The following is a 5702-nucleotide window of genomic DNA, read 5'->3' as shown; positions in this document are numbered from 1 at the left end:
CTGTGTAAATTACCTTTATAAGCACGAGAGCTTCATTGAGTTCTGCCACATCAACATCAGCTTCCTGAAACTTAGGGCAAAGGTGTCATCAGATGACATTCAAGTAACAAGATACATTCTCAACAGACATGCCACTTCGCTTGACAGCATGAATAAACACTTATATTTCTGCATTCTTTTATTTTCAGGAAGTATTTGTGCTATGCATAAAACATAGAGGGTTTTTTTTTGGTCTCATATTCTAAACAGAAATAGAGTTCACCTTGGTCAAAAACTTTACTTGATTTTTCAGATCATCTAGTTGTTGCTTTTGTTCCAGGTAGCATAACTGCAGGTCCTTGTTGTCTTGCATCAGCTTTTCCTTTTGGTCTTAATATGGAAGAAGAAAATATTAAGCTTAATTCAGCACAGTTAAAAAAATTAAACTGGCTTTTTTCATATTAATAGATGCATGAAAAATTAATTAATTTCAAAGTGCAGAAACGAAGGTACTTTGTATAAGGCAATCTTTGTGTGCTGGTTCTGGCCAGGACAGGGTTATTTTTGCAGCAGGCAGGAGGTGCATGGCCAGGACACTGAGGTTCCTCTGTCCCACCTCCTGGCCCTGCTGGGCCCAGAGGAAGAGGGGAACAGAGAGGATACAAAATTCTTTGTCAATCTGAATGAATTTGAATTCATCTGGAAACAGGAGGCTGAGATGCTGGTCTCAAGGGTCTTGAAATGTTTCAAAAATTGACATCAGGTTTGTTTTCATTTTCCAGTGTTTATATATTGACATCTTTACTGAAAATGAATCACGTGTAATGCCATTGCTCTTACACTCAGTAGCCTGACAGGTGTGAGGATTCTTCACAAGAGTCACTTTTTGGAACATTCAGACACACAGTCACCATAGTAAGGTTTTAATTCTATACAGTTATTGAGGAAAATGCAATGCATTTGTGCAGTTGAGAAGAAAATGTAATTAGAAACACTAAGGGCTAAACAAAACAAGAGAACAGTTACAATAAGCCTTGTGAATGGCCAGAGAAGACAGCAATTGAGGCTTCCAGATCCTCCCAAATAACAAACCTGAAAGATCTGTATCTGTTTGGAGACCTCCCACAGAGAGAAATGGCCCCTTGTGTTGATAATGTTTCTTTTCCCTGTAATATAAACTGAGATCTGAACTGGCACTTTTTCCAAGGATGAGACAAGACATCCCTCCTCAAGCAGTTCTGTCTCACCACGGATTTTCTGGTAACAGCAACAAGCTCAGTCCACTCTTTTTCTAACATGAACTCCAGTTTTTGTACACATTTGTAATATTCATTCACACTTGCTGCTCAAAACACTGACTTCAAAATTGTGAACAGCCTGTTGGGAATCTGGAGAGGCACCTTTTAAAAATACACATTTGAAGAATCACCTCTAAACTAAATATTTTCAGTTCCTGCCTGTGCTCTTCTTTTGTAAACCTTATATTGCTACAAGATATCACAGTGTTGAGATAAAAAAAAGAAAAGATCACAAGGTCTTACAAATATTCACCAGAACTTGTCCTACAGGATGGGAAAAACACATATGAAATAATCTGTTCAGTAGATTATCAGAAAACTGTGTTATTGTAAATGTACAAAGCTGTAAATAAAAATGAGTATATACTGAAAATATTAAAAAATTCTGAATTAATAAAATTAAAAGACAATTAAACATCACCAGGGGCCAATATTGGCTTCATGTAACTTTGTACAGTAAGCAGAAGAGTGGTTTATAATTTGAGAGAGACTGTCAGATAAGCATCTTTTCTGTAAGAAATACTGAATAAAGAGTAATTAATAACCAAACAAATGAAGAATGAATACAGCTGAAATTATATGAGCCTCATTCAGCACATACTATGTATTGGGTCAATTTTTGTATTTAATAAATAGTCACAACATACTCATATTGAGCAAATGAACACTTAAAAGGCAGCTTTGAAAACACCACCAACAGAAACCACACTTTTCTGGGCAGAATACCTCAACTCCAGTCTCATGTCTTGAGAAAATAATGTAGTTTTCAGAAACATACCTCTTTCTACTTTAATCTTGTCAAGGATTTCATTTTTGTCTGCTAAATCCGACTTGATAGCTGTCTCTAGTTTGGCAATCTGCAGCTTCAGCTGCTGCTCCTTTGATTTCCACTGCTGGTCGTAGGGCAGGCTGAAGACACTGATAAAACACGGGGGACAGGAATCAACGTTGAAATGGGAGAATGTGAGAAGGCAGGTCATTTTGTGTAAAAGAAAAGCAACATTGTAGATTACTGTGTTATAACAGAAACATATTTGAATTCATCCGGTTAAACATCTTCTTGAGTTATCTCACCGTGATTTGTGGAGAACAAAAAGACTGGAAGTTGATTTGTTACTAAGAGTAATTTTTCTCCATAATGATAGAGGAGAAAAAAAATGATCATCAGGAATATTTATAACATGATCAAACTTTGGAGAAATCCACAATTAACTTAAGTGAGAGACAACTCATCAACTACCTCTATAAAAAACCTAAATATTGTGATTATACAACTGTTATAAGTAAAAAAATGTTTTATTTGTACTCAGTTTTTTACTGCCTTAACTTTTAATTTCATCACAGACAGTACAAGAAGTGTAACAAATATTGTAAGAATACTATAAACAAAATTTGACATCACTCACACTGTGTTTAGTCATTGATATCTTTTGGACAGAGATCACACTGACAAGCCAAACACTTTTAAAGGAGAAATAATTTCGATACCAGAAAAGACTTCAAGCATTTTACCTGCTTTCTGAGGCAATTCTTAGCTCTAGGACATGTGTCTTATTTTCTAAACCTCTTCAAGTGTAAAAAAAAAAATCACATAGTTTTACAATAAAGGTTTATTTGAAGGTCATTTTAATATGCTTGTGGCAATGGACTAGAATGACTTCTTTTCTTTATCAATAGCAGTGAAATGGTAGCTATTACCAAAACAAACTTAACCACCTCTCAAAAATAAACACTGGAGAAGCTCTCAAATATCAGACTTTCTGTAAGTTCACTGAGAAGTGCTGGAAGAACATACAAAAAGTTCAAACACCCCTTTGTTAAAAAAAAAAAAACCAACCAAAATTAAAAAGGAACAATCCCAAAGGCCAAAACAACCCTAATGGAATATATGTCTACCTAGATGTATTCTTTCAATAGTAACTCTAAAGAAAATTATTGGAAATAATAAAGAACTTCTTGTGTTTATGTTCAAAACAAAGTGAGCCTCACTTATTTTTAATTACATTTTTTTTCAAAGCAGTAACCTACTACTTCGAGAGCATTAGGAAACGTTGGTCCGTTTCAACAGCAGAGATGAAACACAGCCAGAGCCCCACAGGAGGTTCCAAACACACCTCCTGAGATGAGAAACTGGAGCATGAACAATATTGTGATAAATAAATAACTGTGATTTGTGAAACAAATGGGTGATTACGTCCAAATAAAACAAACGGACTGTAAAACTTAATTACACCCCCAGAAAGAAATAAAACACACCCTTACAAGGTCAAGAGGCCTAAAACCTCCCTACTATCCTAAGAATAAAATATAGTAGAACTTTAAATCTTTAGGGGCCTGTTCATCCAAGAATGCAGGAATTATGGCTGGTTGTAGAGATAACCCTTTCAGCTTTAGCTGTAAGAAAACCCAGATATTAAATACTTAGCAAAAACCTGTAGAATGTATATGTCTGTGATATAATTAATATGCATGAAGGAGCTAAGATAAATACTAAATGTACCCTGTAGTAGGTGTGCAGATTTGGGAAGCTGGTCCCATTTGTATCACCCAGCTGGCTGCTTTGCTTTTCCCATATAATAAACTATTATTCAAAAACTTACAGAAACTCGACACTTTGTTTAGCACAATATTTGCACACTCAACATGCAGGTGCACATTCCAGCACAGTGTATGAAGACCTATTCAACAGGACAGGAATCTAGTTTTTTATCCACAAAACCCATAACTTACCTATTATGCAGCTTATCATAGTTTTCCTTCAAGAGTTCATTCTCTTTTTCTAGATAATTTATTCTTTCCTGTAACTATCATGAAGAAGGATCATTTCAGCACAAAAGGGAATTACAGTGAACGTGGGAAGACAAATAGTTAATAATTTGTATGCACTGCCAGGCTATTATTTGTTCTTTTTCCACAGAATCAGAATCACAGAATATTCTGAGCTGGAAGGGCCCTGCAAGGACCACCAAGTCCAACTCTTAGCACTCTGTCCTAACCAATGGAGCCAATCTCAGGGGCCACATCAGTCTCTCAGAAGCTTCAAAGTAACACCACACGGATTTAAATTTGGCCTAAACAGTCTTTTCCTGTTGTTTCTGTGAAGCTGAGACTGTTGCAGTGGAACAGTATTTAATCACATTCTCTCTTATGTAAAATAACATAAAAATCTACAGCCTTACTTTTTTAAATTTCCATTTTAGTGACTATTAGTATCAGCTACTGTATGACTTTTGTGCAATTAATATTTTTTACTGCCATTATAGACACAACACATCCTTGCTTTCAAAATACTCACTAAAGCAGGATATGATTTCAAAGCTCTGAGACACCTTAACCAGGGAAGACACCTACATGCATCACAAGAGTTTAAAGGTTTGGAGGAAATATCTACAAGATAATCTTGGTAAACTTGGTTCATGTAAAATACATTTAAAATATGTGAAATTAAATTTAAGTTGCTACAAAATGTAAGAAAGAACAAGTAAGCTTGTAGACTCTTCCTCTTCATATTTTGAAGAGAATGAGGAATAAACCACTTGATTTTTAGCCCTAAATCTGGATGACTGTTAGTGATGACACTGCTTTCTGAGAGCCTCTAGATAAAGTAATAGAAGTGACTGATTTGAACTGCTAAATCAGATGTAATACCACATTTAATTACTACTGTAATTAAATCAGGTCGAAAGAATACTAATAAAGTAGCAATACATTTTCAAGAAATCAAGTATGATTTTTTTTCAGTTAACAACACACTTGTTCAGTATCAGAATTGACACAAAATCCTATGGTTTAACCTCAAATACTGCCCAGACACTGGTGCAGTGATTATGTGGCACGGGGATCAGGTGTTGTTCACAATTCTATAAAATGCAAGCAGCAGCAACTGTTTTTTCTTTTTAATGGGATAAAAGTATATATATATAATGAGGTCAATCTTCTAAATGTGCTTGAATGGTCTATTCACATTTCTGAAATTAGAAAGTATCCCATCATTAACTTTTCCCTTATCTATACGTACTACCCAAAGCAGATTCAAGATCTCTTGAGCACAATCTCACCTCTTCTGTCCTCCTGTTTGAAATAGTTACTGATTGCAATTCTTTTTGAAGATGGAAGCACTTTAACCTTTCCTCTTTAAGTTGTGCATTCAGTTCATCACCTTTGGCTAATAAAGCATCGTGGTTGCTCCTCAAATTCTTTAGGTTCTATGAGAAGGAAGGAATATACAGGATAAAAATAAATCACACCCAGTAGAATGTTCCCACAGAGCATATTCCAGTGGGGGTGTCTCCTGGCAGTACTGAACACGGGTTCTAAATGTGGGCAGCAGGAGACATTCCTGAAAGGAACTGAGAGCAACTTCCATGAGGCATGGCCAGGACAAGGTGCCGTTCTTGTTGCCCTCATGAACATTAAACTCTCAGT

The 5702-nt window shown here is 35.7% G+C and overlaps 1 long non-coding RNA gene across 1 annotated transcript; it reads right to left on the bottom strand.

The window, feature by feature from the left end:
- Positions 1–12: 12 nt before the first annotated feature.
- Positions 13–5494, bottom strand: LOC108510519. The gene is made up of 5 exons (XR_001878828.1): positions 5336–5494; positions 4008–4081; positions 2056–2195; positions 263–369; positions 13–70 (listed from the first exon to the last, which is right to left on the bottom strand). It is a non-coding gene; the product is annotated as an uncharacterized LOC108510519 (long non-coding RNA).
- Positions 5495–5702: the final 208 nt, after the last annotated feature.

The sequence above is a fragment of the Lepidothrix coronata genome, unplaced genomic scaffold, assembly GCF_001604755.1.
Source record: "Lepidothrix coronata isolate B3197 unplaced genomic scaffold, Lepidothrix_coronata-1.0 Scaffold1186, whole genome shotgun sequence".
NCBI lineage: Eukaryota > Metazoa > Chordata > Aves > Passeriformes > Pipridae > Lepidothrix > Lepidothrix coronata.
Note: the sequence above shows the minus strand (reverse complement) of the source record. Positions and strands in the feature narration are given on the sequence as shown.